Genomic DNA, 11,223 nt, shown 5'->3' on the forward strand with positions numbered 1-11,223 from the left:
TAGGGTCTATTTGACGACCTGCCCTCTGGGATTTTCCCCTCATCTCAGGGCACAGGAATAGAGCTCTCAAATTCTGCAGCTCTGAGTGGCAGCAAAGAAAATTATTCCCAGAAACTTTAGCTACTGGGACAGATCTGGGTGGCACATTTGGCAAGGCCTCCAAACCACACTGCACCCTGAAAGGCTTCAATGGCTGGCAGGACCACAGATCTTGCTGTAGAAATTATTACTCTAGGGTAAATTACTGGATGTAACATGGTTGGGACAACGCCTCCCATCCTGGCACTGGGAGAACTCTGACAGCCACTGGCTGAATCTGGCAGGTCTCGGAGTGTAAAAGTGGCGGTGGTTTGTTTTTTTACAGGCTAAGGGTGTGTGCTATTAAATAGTAATAACTTGTCTGCTAAAAAGGCCATTGGCAGCAAGCAGAAGCAAGACATTCACAAGACAAAGATTTCTTTGTTGATATGCAATAGGCTTTTGCTACATTCTACATTTTTTTTTAAGGCAAAAGCATGCGTCTGCCTCTTGTTACCATTGTGATTATTTTTATTACCACTTTTGCTGTTCCTTGACAAGGAGGGTGAGGGTGAAGTGGCAGGGGCTGTACAGACACACAGAAGGCCTGCTCCCTGTCCCAGAGAACATCCTGTCTAGATACATTGGGTAGTACCACTTTGCCCTCTTCCAGAACATTGTACAGAGGATCTCCAAGTACTTCAGTCACCAATTAAGTCTTGCAGCCTATGCTGAGGGAATCGTTTGGCCTTCCAGGTCCCTTTGGCCATAAGCACTATACACCAGTCGGGGGGGGGGGGCGGAATTTGTAAACTAGTTTATTTCCATGAGCTCTTGGCTGCTTGCTCCCTTGTTTCTGCTAAGAAATGGAATTAATGCCAAGATAAAGTCATGATCACCACCCCATTAAAATAGCTAGATGAGATAGTGGAGGCTGCTCTAAAAACCACTGAACCAAACCCGTACCCATCTAACTCCCATTTGCTTCCATAGAGGACTACCTACCTGGAAGGAGTCCAGTGCAAGTGTGAAGGGATCATTACCAAGGGCAATCTGCTGTTAGCAGGAAGACAGAAATGATGGTCCAGGAGGCTAAAACTCTAGCTCTGGTGCCCATGAAGCAAATCTCGCTCTAGGTGATTTGGATGCAACCCCCACTGAAGTCACCAGATCTCAAATATAGGTGGTTGGCCCTAGCACACATTTACTTCCATCTACAGAGAACAAAGGGCTCAGTCCAAGATGCAGGGCCAAAGCCAGGAGTAGAGAGCAGAGGAGTTGCACTGCTGGGTGCCTGTGATTATAAATTACTTTGTTTTTTAAAAAACCCTCTCTCCAGCCCCAGAGCATTTATTTGCTATGCCATCTGATTTTTAAAATGTAATATTTTTTCTCCCTATAAATAATTACAGACACTCTAATGGATCTCAAACCTTGCATTACCTTAGCTGTCAGGAGCTTGACAATTACCGTTTAGCCTTCCTCTTCTCTCCAAAGAGCAGGAGATGGGGCCATGAGGAGGGAGTACTCACAGCAGTACTTGCCTGCTGCTTAGCTCCTTTGAACTGCTCTGTAAACATTTATTAGTCCTCCCAAACCACCCCTACCCCTACCACACATGAAGGGCATAAGTTAGTAGTATTCACATATCCCTGGAGAAGGAACTGAGGCCCAGAGAGTTAAGTGACCTTCACAAGGTCTCACAGTGAAGTGGCATTAGAAATATTACCCACCAGATGCCTGTACAAATAGCCTCCCTGCTGCACCCGCTGGACAGTGCTGTCTCCCACCTCATTTGACAGCTAGTTGGAACATAAATGGCACAAAGCAATAATTTCGCTGCCACCTTTCCCATCTCTTACAGGCTTTATGGTATACTTAGCAAAGATTTTTTTAATCAAACCAAAACCCCTTCATGAGCATTCCAGAAACACCATTACGAAGCCGAGCAGGTGACTCCTTGCTTTGCAGGCCAAGCGAGCCTTTGTGCTGTATCACGTAATGAAACCTTCTTTGTTTAGCGGGGCGTTTGTCTGTAATACATCGGAGCAGCACGGAGCCGGCCACTGTCGCAAGAAACGCTGGGCCCATGCTGCCCCTCAGCTTCCCTTTTCCAAGGATGCCACAACGGTAAATAAATGGAATCACAGGGATCGGGCAGCTAATAAAATCATACAAAGATCCTATTGGATGTGGTTGCTTTAATTCACTATTACTGCACGCTTAAGGGAAAAAGGAATACACAAAGCAAAACAGAACAACACAGCTGCTGACACAATGCCAGAGCCACAGGCACGAACTCCAAGCTGGGAAGAAGGGTAGGCCAGTCCAAGGAGAGGGGTTACAAGGAATGAAATGACCCACCTGCAGGATTACACAGGAGCAGCCAGGCCAGGAGAGACAGACACTTGGGAAAGAGAAATCACCTTCCCCCTCCCTCCCCCTTTCTGTGCACTGAACCGGAGCCCTCCGCTAAGAAGCAATGGGAGACATTTAAAGGATGTGACAAAGACAGGTTAGAATGCCCTTGTTCCAGGCCTACTGAGACCTCATGTACAATACCGGGCCCAATTCTGGTCACCCACATTCCAGACAAATGCAATCAAACGACCAGGTGCACAGAAGGGTTATTAGGATGATCAGAGCATTCCAGAGAGTCTAGCTGACAAGAGGAGGCTAAAACATCTTGTTTTGTGTCACCCAGGAAGATGAAGTTTGAGAGATGATATGATTGCTCTCTATTAATACCTCCATGGGGTGCACAACAGAGTGCGGGTGAAAAAAACTGCTTTGGGTAAAGGTCACAAGTGGCACAAGAATAAGTGGATATAAAACGTCCATGGAAGCTGAAAATTAGAGAATAGCTTTTACCCAGCAGACTAATGAGACTAATAATGGGGTCAAGAAACCCAAATGATTTTAAAACAAAACTGGATCAGGGGAGGAACGGGATTATATGACGTGACTGGATGCAACAGCAAGAGGTGGAACTCTTTGTGGCTCTGCTACTGAGGTCCTGTGTTACCTTGGTCAAGTCCCTTTCCCCTCCCTATGCCTCAGTTTCCCCTCTCACCCATTGTCCGCCTGGAGCTCAAGGAGATGTCTCTCAGTGGCACTGTGGTGACATCTCATATTATCTGCACAGGCAATAATAGGGGTATTATTGTGGGGCTCCCCCTGCAGTAGGAAACAGGCATCATGGCATCTGGCTTTTGCAATAACAGCATTGCCCTATGGGGAATCAGAAATCCAAGAACAATGCTGCTTCCAGACCAAAAAATAACCCACAATCTTCCTATGGGCAGAAAGGGACAAGAGAAATGGACTCAAGAATTATTTAGGGGCTGTGGGAAGTGGTGCACAATCCTTCCCTGAACAGCCTGCTCCATGGCAAAAGGCACTGGCCCTTTGGAGCAGATTCTGAATCTTCCTCCCACCCCCAGTGCTCATTCCTGCCCCTGGCAGGGGGTTGGACTCGATGATCTGTCTAGGTCCCTTTCGACTCATTGATTCTATGATTCTATGAATCTTTGTTCAGCACCTCTGGAAGCCAGAACAGCCACCCTCAAAGCAGGGGCTGAACCAGGATCTGCAAACCTGGAAACAGCTCCAGCCCTGGAGCTAGTAACAGCTCCCATCCCCTATGGAGGGGCTGGCAGGAGACTTGTAATACATGCTCACCAGTGATTAACCACCTGCACTTGCATGGTCACAGAAACAGAGTACTCACAATCAGAAGCTGCATTCAACACTCTGATCTTGATCAGGAGATTTCCAAGAGATACCCAGGATCAGCAGGATGACTCTGAGCACTCTACATGAGCCATGCCTTGAGGTGCAGCAATGATGCATCACTTCCTGGGGATCCCCAAGGATCAGTCCCCACCCCCATCCCAGGGACAAAACTTTCACAGCTGCTTCTCCCTTCAGATCTGGAATTTCCTGTCTCTGGCAGTCCGTGAAGCACCACATGCCCAGGGCTTAAACCCTATCTTAATGCTGGCCAGTTCCACTTGGCTCATACCTAATTATTTGAGCCATTAATTTTATTGTTCTTGAAAGCTCCCTGAGGCAGGGCATTAGAAGATGGCATACGTGAGGCTCTGATTAATTGGATTCTAATCTGACCAGGAGATTGACAGAAACTAACTGGCCATGGCTTCTCAGCAGAGATGCTCTAATCTAGATGGGACCTGGTACTCAAACCTACATGTGCAGCAAGCCTGCTCGTGGAAAACCTGCTCCCTGGACACGCTTTTCAAAAGGATTCTGCCTCTCCCAGTCTTGGCCAGCAGTGCTCAGCTCCCACTGTTGCACCAAAATAAGAGGTAGGATTTCCCATACACAGTAAAGTACTGGATGCTCAAAGCTGGTTTTGGAAAATCTGCTCCAGGATGTCATAATGTGGACTGTTGGGGACTGGCCACCTTGTGGCCTCTGTCTCAGCAGTCTACAAGGAAGCTGAGTTCTTGTGAAATTCCAGACTCCATTGTGTACCCCCAGCCAGGATCTTTGTGGGACAACAACACTGAGCCAAAACGCCAGCACTGGCATAAATTTTTACTCTTTAAAAAAAAAATGCTTTTGATTTTAGTTTCTCTCTGGAGGCTCAATGCAACTTATCATTTACATTTGGGAGCAGGCAGTTGTTTGCCACAGCTAAACTTTATCCTGGGTTCTATATATGGAATTTGACTTAAAAAACAATTTTGAAACATAAACCAATAGTCAGCATTTTAGAGACACCTAAATAAAGATTTTTTTTAACTTTCTCTAAGTTGGTGTTGAACCTACATAGAAGTAGATACTGATGCTAATAGCTAAAGGAAAACTTCTATTTTTTATTCTTTAAATACACAAAGAGGTCTGTGGAATTCATTGCCACAGAAAACATCAGGGTCAATGTTTAGCAGGATTCAAAAAATCATTGGACATTCATACAAAGGATAAACCTATCCCAAAGTTATAAGAAGAAATGTCTTTTATTTTTTAACAGATTTTTTAAAAGATTGTAGGTACAGCTGTTGGAAATGTTTCCACCAAAATGCTTTTTATACCATTTTTTGTATTGAAACAGACTTTTGGCAGAAATAGTCCTCTTTTAATCAAATTTTGCCAGATTTTCACTGATTTTTAAAAATTTTCAGCTTTTAACAATATTTTTTGCGTTTTCACCAAAAAGCCAAATAATTTCAAATGCATCTTTTACAAAAACATTTTAATTTTCATCTCATTTTTTAGGAGGGAGGTGAAAAAGATCATTTAACAATTAGCTTGTGATCTTAACAACCCTGCTGCATGACAAGTGCTGACATCCAACCCACTTCTTTTCCAGACAAATTATTCCATAACAGAAGGATGTTCCTCTGAAAGAGCTACTGCCTGGCATGATCGGAGACAGCAGACTGGACTAGATAGACCCATGGGCTGATGCCCTATAGAAAGTCATAGTTCCTGTCTTCTCCAGCCCATTCCCAGGTCTCCACATGCTCTATTTGGAATGAATTAAACTGCCTGAAAAGTATACTCAGTGTCATTATTGCTATGTTGAACACCATAAAACCAAGGACAGAACGGTTAAGAGCAAAGTCACTAAGCCCTAACTAGAAATAGAACCCAGGAGTTCTGATCCCAGATCTGCACTTCTCCCATCTACGGACTAGAAATGGGCTGCTTTTTGCCATTAAAATATAAGCACCTGTCTTTGAAAAAGCAGTCCAGACTTCTAAACACTCTGAATTAAAGGCATAATTTTCTAGCCTATAATAATAAGCAGGGGGACATGGCCAAGAGACAGATTTCTATTTCAGTCATTATTTTTAAAAATAGTTGATTATCCTGATGCTCTTCCTCCATTGGGTCAGTGATGTCCACCCAGGCATAGCTCAAAACTTGCACCCAGGAGGCAGAGATCCCCCCCTACTTGGCTTAGTCACAGTGCTCCGGGCCAAAGCAGAACAGGAAACGTGTGCAAACACTGTCTCATGGAGTGGATACGGTTGCTTGCTGTTGCTGCCAGTGCAGTAAGTTGTGAATGATTCATGAGATACAAATTCCTTTCCCAAACGGAGCTGTGCAAAACCTACTGTGCTTTGGATGAGCAGGCGCACACAGTTGGCAGCTCAGGTGCATCCAGAGACTCTGCCAGAGAGGCAGAGATCATGTCCTGCTTTACAAAGGAAATGCTTCCCTGGCACAAAGGGCAGGACATACCAGCACCTGGGCTGACCCTGCTGCCCATCTTGCACAGGTCAGGCTGGCTAGCAGCAAGCAGGGGATATACAGGAAGGTTAATAATTCTCCACACAGCTCAGGCACAGTTTTCTGCCATCTCTAATTTTCATTTCCTTTCAGTGAACTATGGTCAAATGCTTAAACTTTTATTTAGACTTCAGGCTCTTCAGGGTAAGGGCTGTCTCAGGCCCCACATCTGTAAGGCACCTCTGAGGTATTTGGAGGGATCCCATAACTGCAATGTGTAGACTTCCCACAATCTTTAATGGATTTATCCCTCCCAACATGCCTATCCAGCAGGACAGTGCTACTTCCCATTATACACATGGGGAACAGAAGACTAAGTGACTTGATTAAGGATACTCAGGCTCTGTATGGCAAAGCAGGGATTGAACCTGGGTCTCTGATTGCCCAGAGTAACATCCCAAACAGGGATCTGTCTTTCTTTTCAGGGCCTGACTGGGATACAAGTAGTGTTATTTACTGTTCATATTAGAGTAATGTATAATGGCCAGAGCTGACCTTGGTCTCACACTGCCCTGGGTGCTGCACAGACACAGCGTGACAGACAGTCCTTCTCAGGAAAAATGATGGTTGATCTAGCCAAGAGAGACAGAGGGTGGGTGGGAGAGACACAAAGAAGGGAAGGGACTTGCCCAGGGTCACCTAGTTGGCCCCTGGCAGAGCCAGAAACAGACTCCAGGAGGGTCAGGACAGAGGCCCCTGCCCTGCAGCATCTTATGTAGTGACAATGGTAACACAATTGGCCCAAAGAGAAAGAAAACTCTGCTCTTCTTTCACAAAAGTTTTCCTAGGGAACTGCTGCATTGGCAAAACGTTATAGGCAGTATAAATGCAAAGTCCTTCCTGACACATTTGCAAATAGGCACCTCATTAGCTGAAGAACCTCCGATTTTAATAAGCCAAAAAGGTAAAAGCGACTTGCTCAATATCAGCCTGCAGAAGTGAGACTACAGCCTTAGTCTCAAGTCCCTGTCCAGGACCCTAACCATAACCACTGCCTCTCAGTGAATGACCTTGACTCCCATTGGTGGCACTTGTGCATCCATACCCCAGAGAGAGGCAGCGATTGCTTTCCATGAAAACTCTCTTCTCCTTTGCCTCAGTGTCTGATCCCTGCCAAACGGCTCCGACAGCTGCCTCACCAGTTCAGCAGCTGTTAAGCCTGTAATTGCTCAGTGAGTCATAATTTTTTTTTTCTTTGCGAAAGCAGCGCTGTCAGGGAATTAAAATCTTTCCAAAACCATAAAGATTTCATAAATGTTTCAAATCCGGATCAATGAGGGTTAGCATTGCTACAGCGGGAGAAGAGGGGGTGGGGAGGTTGTAATTCCTTTGGTAGTTTTAATTGGTTAAATAAAACTACCTTGACAAGACACCTCTTGGCTGTAAGAAGCTAGCCCTGCTCTTTGTGATGTGGCAATGCTAAAATATACATGCCCATCCTCATTGTGGAGGTAGGAGTGATTGCCAATCGATAGCCCTGGCTTAGAGGCCCATCTTCATTAGACGCTGTATTATCTGCCCTAAATTACTGCAGCATAACTCTCCCTGAGAGTTACAAGGCTTAGCTTGGAGCCCAGAGAACAGAGTGCTCCAAAGAGCCAGGGAAGTTCTTGGAAAGGAAGCACTGGCGGTGGGTGGATTGAGGGACAGTGGGGGTGGGCAGATGTAAGAGGTTACAGCAAGGAACTGACAGGGGTTGCAATAATGAATGGAAGAGCAGAGGATGCTGTGCTGAGCTGTCTTGTTGCAATCCATTACCAGGCCTGGGTCACAGCAAGCACAGACCTACACTAGCAAGCCAAGTTGCTTTCACTTATGCACAGCAGCAAACAGGCACACATCTTTCATTCACTAGTGCAACAGATTGCACACAGGTACCAGATGATGAAGAACAGGGCCCTGGATGCTGAGGAGGCTAGTGCACGCCTACAGAAAGGTACTAGTCGGTGTTTGGTGCTGCAGGGTCAAGCCCTGGCAGTAAGAAAACACTCCAACTTTTCAAGGTGAGGTCTGACAGCATCCAGCAGGAGATGCTTGTGAAAGTGCCATCAATTGTGCCATGCAGGGGGAGGGATCAGATCAGTGACGGATTGATCATCCTCCCAGCACCCCGCTTCTGATGGCAGCTCTGGAACCCAGTGCCCACCTTTCAATGTACCCACAGCCCCTTTGAAATCAATCAAAGCCGTGCTAACCTTGTCACTGTGGGTGCTTCCTCTTTTGACAATCCTGCAGCCCATCTCAGCACCAAATTGTCTTTTTTCTTCCAAAATATGTGCAAAGCCTCCTTGTAAGGGGCTTCCCTTGTACCTTGCTCTGGACCCAGCCTTCTTGTCTTCCTAAATCTGTGTCTGACTTGGATCACACACTGAGTCCCTGGAAAACCAGAATGTACCTAAGTGCCTTGCTGAATCAGGGCTTACATTTGAACTCCCCACCATGCACCTAGCCAGAACAGCTTCACAATGCAGAGCTCAGGCACCTGAAATCTCATGCCCCAGAAGCAGTGGAGATCCCTGGAGATCTCAGCCATTCGTAGGGCTGAGGCTAAATCAGGATTCTAGCTGCATGAATTGAGCTGATGTAAACCCAAGTGGAGGTGCAACCAGCAGCTTACCTTGGTTGCAAAATTCAGGTGCTGACGTGCTTCAGCTGATCAGTTTGCCTTTCCAGCACTGCCCAGGTCAGCACCCACTCGCCGCCTAAGCTGGATTTCAGTGCTGTGTTGCTGTCCCATCAGAGTCCAGAGCTCCACTGCACTGGGTGCTGCACAGACTTCCCTGTGACAGACAGACATTGCTCTGGATGCTTTCATCATCTAGACAAGCACATCAGACAAAGGATGAGATTATTAGGTCCATGTTAGAGGAAGAAAGCTGAGATCCACAGATATGGAGGGCCAAACCCACAGGGGTATTTCAGTGCCTACCTCCCACTGAAACTGATGGGGTTTGCACACCTTAATGTTCCACTGCTTTTCAGCCTATGTGGTTTTACCACTTCAGTCCCAGTTATTCCACATTAAGTACATCCTTAACCCCACCAAAGTCAACAGGACTACTTGGATAGCTGAAGTCAGGCATGTCCTGAAGTGCCTTCCTGAACTAACTCCATAGTCAGCCTACAACAGGGGTGGGCAAAATGTGGCCCATGGACCAGATGTGGCCTGCCAGGACATTCTATCTGGCCTGCAGGGCCCCTAAAAAATTTAGAAAATTAATATTAATCTGCCCCTGGCTGCCTGTCATGGGGCCCTTGATGGTTTGCCAAAACTCAGTAAGTGGCCCTCCGCCCAAAATAATTGCCCACCCCAGGCCTACAAGCATAGCTAAGATCCCAAACCCCAGAACCTTAACTTCAAACTTGCTCAATCTCTCCTTGGTCCCTTCAGAGTAAATCATCCCAAGGAGTGAGTTCATCAAGCAGTCTAGAGTCTGCAACATCCTCAGATGCAAGAAATACTCCAGAGTGGGGTGTTCAACAGGGGTTGTTCCAATCACAGACAGATCTAGGATTTTGAAACAGGGGATGCAGGTGGTGTGGTGCATCATGGCATACACAGAAACTAGAAGCTTTACAAATAAAGCATTTTTTGTATTATATAAAAAAACACAACAAACTAGGCAAAAAAATAAATCAAAAGATGTTGTTTCTTTAGTGTTGTTGTCATCATTAGAATTAAATGTACATCTTTCTTTCAGATTTAGAAAACAAAATCAAGCTTCTTGAGCTTCTTGACAATGCATCCACTGCTTCACTGAAAGTTATTTTCACACCTGAGTTGAAGTTCACCTGAACTGTCTCTGCACCTTCATGTTTTTAGCTAGAGTTAAAAACAGTCTGCAGGGCTGTGAAACAGGAGCTACATTAAGAGGAGCAGGAAACAGCACAGTTGCAGAAGAAAGGATAAGCTCAATTAGTAGAGCATCAAGCCCATTAGAAACGAGAGAGGGTTGTTAACGATGAAGAGATTAGAAGGAATCAGGTAGATTATAATACACCATGAAGTCAAGTGACTCCCTCACTCCCACCTGTGTAGAAATGCTGCTGCAGTTCATCTAGGCAGTTGGTTTTAAACTTCGGGCGGTGCAGAAATCAAAGGGTTCCAATTATGAATGACAGCTCCTCAATCTTGCCCCACTTGGCCCCTCTATAATGCCGTGGCAGGCAATATGAATATTTAACTTCCCTTTGAGCTGACCCAGGAGGTCAGTGGGAGTCTGCAGCCCCTTATATGGAAATGCATGTCCCCCATACAGCACTGCCTCCTGGACCCTAGTCTTACTGGTGACTTTCCAAGCTCATTCCCTCCCAGTGCACAGCACTGCACTCTTGTTGACCCACAAGGACAGCAGGAGTAATTAGTCCAGAGGAGAAACACTGAAAATGACCAGCAGCAGGGTGGACCTAAAGACAAGGCATAGGGCAGGGACCCGGAAGATACAGGTTCATTCCTGGCTTTGGCATTGACTCCCCTGTGTGACTGGGTAAGAGTCATTTCCCATTCCTCAGCTCTCCAGCTGTAAAATGGCATGGCCTGTTTTGGGGGCAGTGGTTGTCTCTCACTCATACAGACATGGTGCAATGGGGTACTGATTTCACATGGAGCCCTCCAGGCTGTAATGGAGAACACTAATAACAGTGACAGCCAGCAGATCATCATCAAAGAGAAGAACCCAGTAACAGAGAAGAAGGACATCTCCCTATCCCCTCTGATCTAGCACTGTCAGGAAGAATAGTGGGGGTTGTTAGATGACAATAACCCTTTAATAAAACTCATCCTATATCCTGTCCAATTTGGACAATGTTATCTTTTTTATAAAGGTTTCCTAAATGCTGTTTTTCTCCCTTTGATTTGCTTTCCTTTTCTGGGTGGGAGGTGGGGGAGGAGGCGAAGGGGAAAACATGGGGGAGTCTTCAAACTTACAGATGTAACAGTCAGAG

Source organism: Crocodylus porosus, unplaced genomic scaffold, assembly GCF_001723895.1.
Source record: "Crocodylus porosus isolate Cpor-Errol unplaced genomic scaffold, CroPor_comp1, whole genome shotgun sequence".
NCBI lineage: Eukaryota > Metazoa > Chordata > Crocodylia > Crocodylidae > Crocodylus > Crocodylus porosus.